Source organism: Callospermophilus lateralis, chromosome 15 (genome assembly GCF_048772815.1).
Source record: "Callospermophilus lateralis isolate mCalLat2 chromosome 15, mCalLat2.hap1, whole genome shotgun sequence".
Lineage (NCBI taxonomy): Eukaryota > Metazoa > Chordata > Mammalia > Rodentia > Sciuridae > Callospermophilus > Callospermophilus lateralis.
In genome coordinates this window covers 53,819,375-53,831,337 of record NC_135319.1, presented here as the reverse complement: position 1 = coordinate 53,831,337, position 11,963 = coordinate 53,819,375, and the positions used below count along the sequence as shown (strand labels likewise).

The 11,963-nt window shown below is 32.9% G+C and overlaps 1 non-coding gene across 1 annotated transcript; it reads right to left on the bottom strand.

Moving 5' to 3' along the window:
- Window positions 1–3,671: 3,671 nt before the first annotated feature.
- On the bottom strand, window positions 3,672–3,775 carry LOC143381710 (U6 spliceosomal RNA). Its single transcript, XR_013088878.1, has one exon. It is a non-coding gene; the product is annotated as a U6 spliceosomal RNA (small nuclear RNA).
- Between the last annotated feature and the right edge of the window lie 8,188 nt (window positions 3,776–11,963).

Below are 11,963 nucleotides of genomic sequence, written 5' to 3'. Positions count from 1 at the left end.
TGACAGGCATGTACCATCATGCTTGCCTGGGTTGTATTTTTTTTTTGTCATTGCTGTTGAATTGTTAGAGTTCTTTCTATATTTAAGACTCTATACTTTTGTTACATATAAAATTTGCAAGTATTTTCTTTTTCTGTGGATCATTTTATTCAATTTCTTTATAATGCATTTTTATGCATAAAATTTCTCAATTTGTCTAATTTTTTTTTCTTACTTGTGGTGTGAGAAACCACTGCCTAACTCAAGTTAAATGAGTATTTACCCATATGCTGTCTTTTAAATATTCTATAATTTGTTTCTGACATGTTGATTTTTGATTCATTTTGAGATAATTTTGCATATGATATGAGGAGCCACTGGGATTACAGTCATGTACCACCAACCAGTTGATTTGTAACAAGGGTACCAAGACCATTTGAGATATATATAATGATATATGAAAGTAGACATCCATGGGTTGTTTCTGATCTTGGGCAATATTTAACCTTTTACTACTAAATATTCTGTTGCCTGAGAGTTTTGCTTGTTTGTCTTTTGTAGATGCTCTTTTTAAGGTTGAGAATTTTCTTCTCTATTCCTAGTTTGGTTTTGATTTTGTTCTTTCAAACCGTGAGATGGTATTGCATTTTGTCAAATGGCAACTCTGCTTCCATGACAATAATCATTTTATTCTCCTTGGTTCTATTATCATATATTAAGTCGATTAATTTCACTTTTATTATTTCTTTTTGAGACAGGGCCTTCATATGTTGTTCAGGCTAGTCTTGAATTCCTGGGTTTAAGCAGTCCCCTGGTCTCACCTTCCCAAGTACCTGGGATTGCAAGTATGTGTCGCACCCAGCCCCTTTTATTGATCAACTTTAGCATATTGAACCAATGTTACTTTCCTAAAACAAATTATCCTTGTTCACAGTGTGTAATTCCTTTTATTTTCCTTTTATATGGTGCTGGTGGTGTTGTAGTGTTTTGTAGAAGATTTTGGATCTGTAAAGGAAAACAATATATTTTTTTCCTTACAATATCATTGTCTGGTATTGATATGAGAGCTGAATATTCCCCCTTTATCTGCAGGGATTACATTCTAAAACCCAGTGGATGCCTGAAATCTGTTGCACAGAACTTTATTTATGCTGTCTTTTCCTATACATACATACCCATGATAAAGTTTAATTTATACATTAGACACAGTAATGAACAATGATAACTAATGTTATGATAAAAAATTAAAACAATATACTATAATAGAAAGTTATTTAGAATCTATAAATTTTTTGTTTCTGAAATTTTCCATTTAATATTTTCAGGACATGGTTGACAGTCGATGACTAAAATCATGAAAAATAAAACCCTAGAAAAGAAATGATTACAGTAATAATACCTTCAAAATATGAGTCGGAAAGTATTCTTTCCTCTTTTAGTTTTTGTAAGAGCTTTTGAAGAGTAGTTGTTGATTCTTCTTTAAATGGTTAGTAGAATTCACCAGGGGTGTCCTTCAGAACTAGGCTTTTCATTATATGAAGTATTTTCTTTGTTTTAATTTATTTGTGTGAATTTGATTTTGCATTTCTTCTTGCATCAATTTTGTAGATTGTATATTTTAGGAATTGATCTATTGTATTGAAAAATTCTAATGCTATCTAATGGATTCCTGAAAGTCTCTGTAAAGATCACATTTAGCATTTTTTAAGACTAGTAATAAATTCTGTCAGTTTTGTTTATCTAACAATGCCTTAGCTTACCCTTCATTTTTGAAGAGTAGTTCTGCTGAAAATACTTTCTTATTCATTTATTAATTTCTATTTTCTTTTCTTTCCTTCCTTCCCTCCCTCTTTCTTTCTTTCTTCACTTGCAATAAATACTCCTAAATATAGGCTGCTCATGACTTTGTTTAAGGTAGTTTTCTTTAGCTGAAGCAATTCCCTGAAATGATTGTCATCTAGGAGGTGCATTCTGCATCACTCTGGGTAGTCAGAGAACACATTCTGGATATGGTAACTAGGTAGTGTCTTATAGCATCCACCACATCACCTCTTATGCATTTAAGAGATGTAGTGAATGTTTAAGGAGACAGATGATTGCCTATTATTTAAATATAAAGTTAAAATAGAATTTGAGTCCCATGTTGTGTTGCTAAGCCATCTCTTTCCTCCTGTTCTATTTGCCACTCAATCATTTAAAATAACATTCCTTCTTTTTTTTTTTTTTTTTTTTCCTAGCCGGATTCTGGGCCCCATCACATGTATCCATGATTGTGGTTCTGCTGATTATGCAATTCACAGCTGGCACTTTTCTCATGCTCTATGCCACAGGATGAGTGACAGCACATGTACCTACCTTCTGCTCCTTGTAGTTTATAGAGTTCCCTGCATTCAGAGGGGGCTAGGCTCCTCTGCCCCTGCAATGAAATACAGGGTATTCTTTTGTAACAGTGGCCACACTTCTCTCTGCACAGCTGTCATGCCAAAGTCATACTCAGCCATTCTGTCTTGTTTTGTTGTATTTTAAGATTAAAAAGTAATTTTGTTTTCTACAACAGTTGTAAACTTTTCTCCTAAGACAGAGGTGTAAATTCATGGGAACTGGAAGGGAAGGAGTGTAAGGGGTTTATTTTAAATGATGATAAGGTGATATAAATCCATGTTTCTAGAACATAAATTGCACATCTCAGTCTTAATTTCTTCTAGATGAATTCCTTCCCATATGTTGTATTAGTCCTACCTTCACTTATCTGACATTCCAACCCAAACTTTGCCTTCACCCATATTTCCGAGTGTTGACTCTACCTTGTCTACTAGGAGTTGCATTTTCCTTATTCCAAGGTCTTTGATCCATTTTGAGTTGACCTTTGTAGAGGATGAGAGATAAGGATCTAATCTCATTCATCTACAACTGGATAATCAGTTCTCCCAGGACCACTTGTTAAGCAGGCTGTCTTTTCTTCACTGTATGTTTTCAGCACCATTATCAAGGATCAGATGACAGTATAGTGTGGGTTTTCATTGTGTATCCTGTTCTCTTCCCTTGGTCTATGTGTCTGTTTTTATGCCAGTACTATGCAGTTTTTGTTACTAGAGCTCTGTCGTATAATTTGAAAACCAGTGTTGTGATGCCTACTGAATTATTTTCTGGGCTTAGAAATGCTTTGGCTATTCTGGGTCTTTTATTCTTACAAATGAATGTTAGGGCTGTTTTTTTTTTTTCTTTTCTAGTTTTATAAAGAATATCATTGATGTTCTGATGGGAATTGCATTGAATCTGTATGTTGCTTTTAGTTATATGGCCATTTTAACAATATTAATTCTGCTTGTCCAAGAACGTGAGAGGTCTTCCCACCCTCTTGGTGTCTTCAATTTCTTCTATGTTTTAAAATTCTCATTGTAGAGGTCTGTTACCTCCTTGGTTAGGTTTATTCCTGGGACTATTTTCCTGATTTCTTTCTCAGCAGATTCATTATTAATGTATAGGAAAGCTAATGACTTTTCTATCTTCATTTTGTATCCAGCTACTTACCTGAGTTTATTAGCTCTAATAGCCTTCTGGTGGAGCTTTTTGAATCTACTAAATATAGTATCATATCATCTTCAAACAGTGATAATTTAACTTCTTCCTTTCCTATTTTTATCCTTTTTATTTCCTTCCTTTGTCTAATTGCTCTGGCTAGAATTTCTGGTAAAAATGTGGAATGCTTTGTTAATTTGTGTGTCATCTTTGCATGGGGACCATGATAATCGTTTCTGTATTATCTCAATTTAATGTGTGCTACTGAAACAAGCACAGGCTGAATGGTTTCATCTAGCCATTATATGTGCATTTCAGAGTTGCGAGCTCATTATGTAAATGCTATTTGTTATTCCTTTTTGTTTTTCTTCCACTTCTGTATGTTTTGTCACCACTTAAATTTTACATATGTCTAGCAGTTTGCCACACATTTATATTTAATTTTCTTTATAAAGAATCATGTTTTGGATAAGATAAACATGAGTAAGTTTGTATTGAAGAATAAAGTATATATGTGTGTATATATATATGTATTTATATACATATGTGTATATATATGCACATATATACATATATATTTATATATTCTACTTCAATTTTCTTCCCAAAGAAAATTAAGTTTTGTGCTTATGATATAAATTATTTTACTATGTGTCTGCATGCATATATTTATATGGTCATACTGTATTTAAGTATTATGTTCTGTAATATTTAGTTGTATGTTAAGTAATATGCTGTGTTTATATTCTTGGAATACTTTTTCTTGTTGCAAATATACATTTTGGAGGAAGTATATGTTAAGACCTTAGTTTTGTTAATACTTGCAAAATTGTCATTTAATATAAGTTTTATAACTTGTAAAAGCATATTTGGTATGTTTCAGTTTATTCATTCTTACAAAAATATAATGTTGGATTATCTTTGGTTTGAATTTCAGAACTCCTTAAAATACTTTTCTAGAAATAGGATTATTTGATAAAATTCTGGTCATTTAGTATCTGAATTTTTAAATTTGATGTATTATACTAAAATTATCTAAATAATTGATACATACACCAGTAGCATTTAAGCAAGCCCAAATTATACCCTTCTTTATAATAATGAATATAATAAATTCTTTAAATTTTTTTGTGTGCTACTTAATCAGCACTATTTTACTTTTTGTCTTTCCATTTCTATAAAAGTTGATGAGACTTTTTTTTCCCCACTTCTGGGGATTAAACTCAGGGTCAGAGCCCTAGGCATGCTAGGCAAGCATTCTCAATCCTTTATTTATATTTATCACCTCTAAGATTTTTTATTACAAATGTAGTAGCTATAAACAATGAAAATTTATCATATAGTCTTGGAGTTCATAAGACTGAAGCAAGTTACAAAGATTCAAAATCAAGATGCTTGGAAGGTGAGATTTCATCTGCTATTATACAAAGAAATATTATCTTGAAGGGGCAAAAGAAAACTAATAACAGTAAAGTAAAAATTGTAAAATGGTGACTTGCTTATTGAAGAATTTTCTGAATACAGTTGGGTAGTTGGCGGAAGGCAGGCAAGATATTATCATAGTCATTGAGTTAGCTTTCTGTCACTGTGAAAATGTATCTGAGAAAGAGAACTCAAAATATACCTGAGAAAGAGAACTCAACTCATGGTTTCAGAGACTTTAATCAACTGGCTCCATTGCTATGGGTCTGAGGTGAGGCAGAACACTGGTAGTGTGTGATAGAGGAGTCTGCTCAGGCAGCCAGGAAGCAAAGAGGGAGAGAAAGTGGGAAAGAGCTGGGGACTAAATATACCCTTCCAGGGCACACTTGCAGTGACTTTCTTCTTCCAACCCCCAATGACCTACTTCCTCCAACAGGGCTTCACCTCCCACAGTTTCTACCACCTTTTAATCGTCCATTCAATGATGAACCCATTAGTGGATTAATCCATTGATGAGGTCAGAGCCTTCATGTTCCAATAGCTTTCCAGAAGTCCTACCTCTGAGCATTGCTTCACTGGAGGACAACCCTTCAAAACATGAGCCTTTGGAGGACATTCAAGATCTGAACTACAAGTGTCATCTTTAGAAAATACAATTTTCAAAATGTATTTTTTTCACTAAATATTGTTTGTGAAAATTTGCAAGTTGCTGCAGGTAGATTGTTCATTGTTACTGCATAACATTTTAGAACGTGAGAACTCCACAATTATTTTAACCACTGTATTACTGATGAACATTTAGGCTGATACCAATTAGGAGTTATTATTAATAATGCTGCTATAAAGTTTCTTCACTCATTTTTATGAACCCAATATGTGCGTTTCTTTCAGATATATACACAAGAATTGTTTGGTTTATATAAAGCATACAATGTCAAATAAGATGTTTCCATAGTGATTTAATTGATTTCTACTCAGGCAGTAGAGTCATTCCTTTTCTTTTTAATGTCTTTTCTAATATGCGATGAGATATTGCCAATGGGTATATAAATTCTAGCATGTTAGTCTGCTCTTTCTCATTTTGAAAATTTACTTAAATTTGAATACAATAAAAATAACCTATGTTTAATAAACAGTTCTGTGATTTTTTATATTTATGTAAGTACCACAATAATCAGAAAATAGAGTAGCTTATACTCTGAAAATATCCCTGTTCTTTCTCCTTATAGTCAGTTCCTTTTCCCTCCCAAACCCTTGGCAATTACTGATCCCATCTACTCCCCAAGAGTTTTGCCTTTTAAAAATGCCATTTAAATAATGTTACACACCATATAACAATAGCATCTGAGACTTTCACTTAGCTTAATGTACTTGAGATTCATCTGCACTTTTTATGTGTTAGTAGATTAATCCTTTTCATTCTAAATAGTATTTGATTGTACAAATATATCACAGTTTATCTTCATTTTCACTAAGAGATGTTTGCTATAAAATTTTTTCATGTAGATTCTTGTAAAAAATTTTTCAATTTCCCTAAAGTAAATAAATATAAGAAGCCAGTATATGTTTAACTTTATAAGAAACTGCCAATCTGTTTTCCACATTTGTTGTAACATTTTGTATTCCCTCCATCATTAAATCAGAGATCAAGGTACTTCTCATCATCCCTAACTGTTGGTATTGCCTATTTTAAAGATGACAATTATTATACAATAAGGTAATTTTATTACAAGTATTATCATTACTACTGCTATGTTGTGGGTATAGCCATTCTCATAGTGTAAAATGGCATGCTATTTTGAATCAAACTTGCATTAACTTAGTGATTAACTATGTCTAGCATTTTTAATATATGTCACCCATGTTTCTTCTTTGGTTAAATATTTGTTCAAATTTTTTAAAATTTAACAATATATTTTAATTTGCTTATTTATTTTCTTATGATTGAATTTTGAGAATTCTTTAAATATTCTATGTATAAGTTATTTGATATGTCATTTTCCCACATTTTCTCCTAGACTATAACTTATCTTTTAAAATCCTCTTTCTAATGTCTTTTATAGAAAAACATTTCATTTTGTATGAATGATTCTTGTTGTGGATTCTGCTTTTGGTGTTGATTTTAGTTCTTTGAGGAGGAAGAATACAATGACCAAAGATTCCCATGTCCTAATGCCTGGAATCTGTTAATATGTTACTCTGCAGGGCGAAAGGGACTTTGTGGATATGATTAAAGATAGGGTCTTGAGATGCAAGATTATCCTAGAGTTTCTTCATGGGTCCTGTCTACTGACTTGGGTTCTTAAAAGTCAAATAACCTTTCCTGGCTGTGGCGCTGAGAAGCAACTCTGACTATGGAAGGATGGACATAGATGCAGTGTTGCTGATTCGTAGGCACAGGCAAGGCCATGGGTTAAGGGATGCCGGGAGCCTCTGGATATTGCAAGAGGTGAGGAAAACAGATTCCCCTCTAGAGCCTCTAGAAAGAAATGCAGCTCTGCCAATGCCTTCACTTCTGCCCATTGAGACTCATGTCAGAGAATTATAGAACTCAGAACTTCTGAGCTACACAGCTGTCAGATAATAAATTTGAGTTGTTTGGAACCACTAACTTTGTAGTAATTTATTTCACTAGCAAGAGAAAATGTACATACTCCTTAAATCATTACAACTTTTCTCAGAACTGAATAATGTGTATTCAGCCTAGAAGATATCACAAAAAAGAGATCTTCTGTTTTGACAAAGAAAATGCTAAATTCCTTATTTATTACATATTTGTTTGGAGAAAAATATTAAAGTCCTACTAGAGTTTAATTCTGAAAATAGGAAAGATAATCTCCAATGACATTTTAAATTTCTGGGCAATATTTAGATAATATATGCAAAATTTATACCATACTGCCTGCCTCAGAATGTATAATAAAATATCTATTACCATTGCACACACTCTTTTCCTGTTTCAATCACTACTTTCCATTTACTTGAACATTTATTAGCACCCATATTATGGGATTTACAAAGGGTATTGATAATTAGATCTGTTACAGACCTATAGGTCCAAATCTTTCATTTCGCAACAAGGAATCTGGGATAAGGATGAGAGGCAATTGAAAGACCTCACAGTTTTTAAGTTGCAGATTCAAGATTGAAGCTTTTCCTTCTGTGGCTGTATTCATCTGGTCTGAACAGAACACCATTCTTTCTATGGCTTGCATTTAGGGGAAGTTTGGTGAAAAACAAAAATTGGCATCTACTTCATATGTACTAGTGGCACAATAATATTAATATTTATTGCAAATATAAAACTGTTTGCAAAGTGCTCTTATTCACTAAATAAGTCTCAGAACATTTTTATAAGATAAAAACTATTGCCATCATCCTTATTTTACAAATGTGGAAACATAGGAATAGAGAGATTAAGTAATTTTCACATTGTCACAGATACCAGATAATGAAACAAAGCTGGCATTTGCATAAAGTAAAAGTGGCTGCAAAGTGCAAGCTCTTAACTATTATTCTATAATGCTTCTACAGGCTAATGTATGATGCAAATACTTCTAAGAAATAGTAAAACTATTGCACTATTGCACCCCTCTTCTCACCTGGTACTATGTAACCTTTTACGTGCATTACTTTATTTAATGTCATCATACTATGAAACTGTATATTTATTGTCGTTCAGTAGAAGAGGAACACAGACTCAGAAAGGCCAAATAACGTTTCTAGTTCCATATAGCAGTAGTGAAAATGCTAGCTATCTCTGCTTGACTTCAAAGTCCATGATGTCCATTATTTCTCGGTAAGTGGTGAGGCATTTAGATTGGCATTAATGATTCCATCTAAATTATGTAAAAAATAGACAGTGGGCCCTCCACATTTATGGGATCCACATCTGCAGATTCTACTAAGTATGGATGAAAAAAATTATAGTTACAGTTATTGACATGTATTATATAATTAGACCTATGATGGCCAAATCTATACTAAACATGTACAACATTTTCCTTGTCATTAATACCTAAACAATTCAATATAATAAATCTTTACACAGCATTTGCATTGTATTATATATTATAAGTAATCTAGAGATGATTTACAACATGCAAAATGATATGCACAGATTATATGAAAATGCTGTGCCATTTTATAAAAGTGACTTGAGCGCTGCAGACTTTTATATCCAAGGAATACCCTGAAATCACTCTTCACTAATATCTAGGGATATATATATTATCTACCTAGCTGGCTCATCATTATCATCATCATTTATATAACAGAAAACAACTTCTAAAGTAAATTTTATATTTTTTGATTAATAGTGTTTTTCTATTCTTAAAAGTTAAATGTTCATTATTGAATTTGAAGATCTAGAGTTTGCCTTTTAATGTTTAACAGATATTTCAGAATATGTCTGTTATATAATCAGCCAAAGCAGACTCCTTCACTCTTTATCCTCAGATCTTTCCTCCTCCTTATTCTCCATTTAACCTCCATATACACTAGCAAGGCAGAAGCTCAAGCCAGCATGTCATCATGTGACCCTTTAGATTGGGCTGCATCAGTGTTGCTGGGAGATGTGAGAGCTCAGAAGCCATAGTTATTGCCTCTGAGTATATAAATGTTCTCAAAAAAAATTTCTCCTAGTAACTTGAGAAGGCAGAGCCAGGAAGACTGGCTGGAAGACTGGGGTGGGATGGTAATGAAGAGTTCACATTTAAAGACATTATTCTTAACTTGGGCTTAGGTATACTGCCAAAATATTTCTAGAATCAAATTATGATGTGTAGTGGGAAAGGTGCAATTTATGTGATAGTTCATATTATTCATTACTCTTCAAAATATTTGACATCCATTATTAAATATAGTATGCTTCAATATTAAAAATACATGAAAGCAAATTTAGTTTATAGGAAAAAGTATAACTTGAGAAATTTCTATTAGCACTCAAGCTCTTTACTTAATGATTTTTTTTCTCTTTAAATACCTCACTGGTATTGCTATGCAATTATTTAAGCCATCTAGATCCCCTTTTAAGTTATGAAACAATGTCCGATTTTCATTATGTCTCTATTTCCTGTCGTCATGTTTAGAGAAGAGAGAGTAAGAACAGTTTTAGTGAAGATTTTTGACTAGGAAGAACAGCAAGTTGTTAAAAAGTTTCATATGCCATATAATGTTAGAAAAGGGTGTGTTTACATTTAATAAGTATTTATAAGCAAAATCAGCATCCATTACATATAAAAAAGAAAGGATCCCCTTGAATTTGCTACAAAAACATCAATCCCCTATTTACAATTATAGTAAGAAATACAGGAAGCCTTGAGAAGGCAAAAACACACCACTTTAAGGAGAGAATTGAAAGAAGATGTGAAGAGAAACGTAAAGCTTTTTTTCTGAACTGGAAAACTGAATATTTTAAATTAAATATTATTTCCCCAGGAAGGGATTTCTTAAGAAATAGAGCTTGGGTTGCTGAGGGTATCCCAAGAAAATTGGCCTTCTCTTCCTGGCCTCCTGGGGAGCACTGAGAGATGAATTGTGGTTGCTGTGAACCTATTTCTTACACCTGCTGAGTAGAGAGGCAGGTGCTCAGTCAGCAGAACAATCAGGATGTAACACACAGGAGGAAAAAGCAGACGGAATTGTCACCTTGTAGGAGGACTGTCTGCTATAGTTGCCACACCCCTAAGGACTGTCGGGGACCTGGAAAGAGTATCCACTCCTAGATTACACTGCACTTTCTTCCCTTTTATGCAATTGATTACATACCTTTCCTTATTCTATTACCATTTTAAAAAATCACATCAAATCTAGACTGTTGATACTCTCATCAAAGACAGTCAGTCAGTCCGTTCTGATAACCACACATTCTAATATTAAATCATGGTATGGAGCAAATCCAATCAATATCCTTATTCATTTATTTGGAAACCTGAAATATATATGTACATAAGATCTGTTTGGGGAAAAGAAACAAATCAGAGAGATGGCTTCTGGTGTAAAATGACATTTAGCTAGCTGACGATAGATGTTGATTCTGCTTCAATATTTATGAAGCATCAGAGAAAGATAAAAATAAAACAGCCCCCAAAAGTAAGGCCCAAATGTTTGCCTAAATCTGAGAATATTGACTCTACAAGCTATGAAACCGAGATTGCAATCAATGCTTTCCACAAGCCTTAGGTGGCAAAAATGCCAGCTTGAAAAATACCATGAAATGATTTTCTCCCTCCTTTCTGCCTCCACAAGTCATTCTGTCCCCAGAAATTGAGGGGTTGTACCAACCAGAAAATGGAATAGCCATCCTTTAATGCATGAGTGAGTGCTGTAGAGGCTGTTTCAGTCTTCACCATAGATTCTCACTTTCCGTTGAACCATTTTGATATGAAAAACTGAGTGCACAGTCAGTGACATTAACTGAAATATGGAGTATTAGAAGAGGGTGATTTGGAGGAAGGAAAGGAGAGAAAGACAGATGCAGAATAAATTCAGTTTGGGACGTGTAGATTTTTGAGATGCTTATGTAAAATTCAAAGATGATGTATAGTAAGATTTAAATACTTGTTGCTGGATTTCAGGATGGAACAGGCGTAAACTCCCCAATTTCTATGGCATGTTTATACATACATCAATCCACTGCATTCTCAGTCCTGTCCATCACTCTACTGGAATTACTCTCAACCAGGTTTCTATAACTACTGACTAAATCTAATGACTGAGTTCCAATATTTTCTTAATGGGCTTTTTTTATAATTTGCAAAATTTGAGGTCTTTCTCCTCTATAGAATACATCACTCTTTAAGCTTCAAAAATTATTTTTTTTGTTTTATATAATTTATATAATTTTGTTTTATATAATTTTTTGTTTTATATAATTATGTATGTATATAATGTATATAAACATGTATATGTAATATATACATATATAGGCATATATACATATATATGCACATATGTTTCAAATTTAAAATTCTTGTCTTTTCCCAAACAATGCAGTACAGCATATATTTACATAGTACTAACAACAAGTATTATAAGTAATC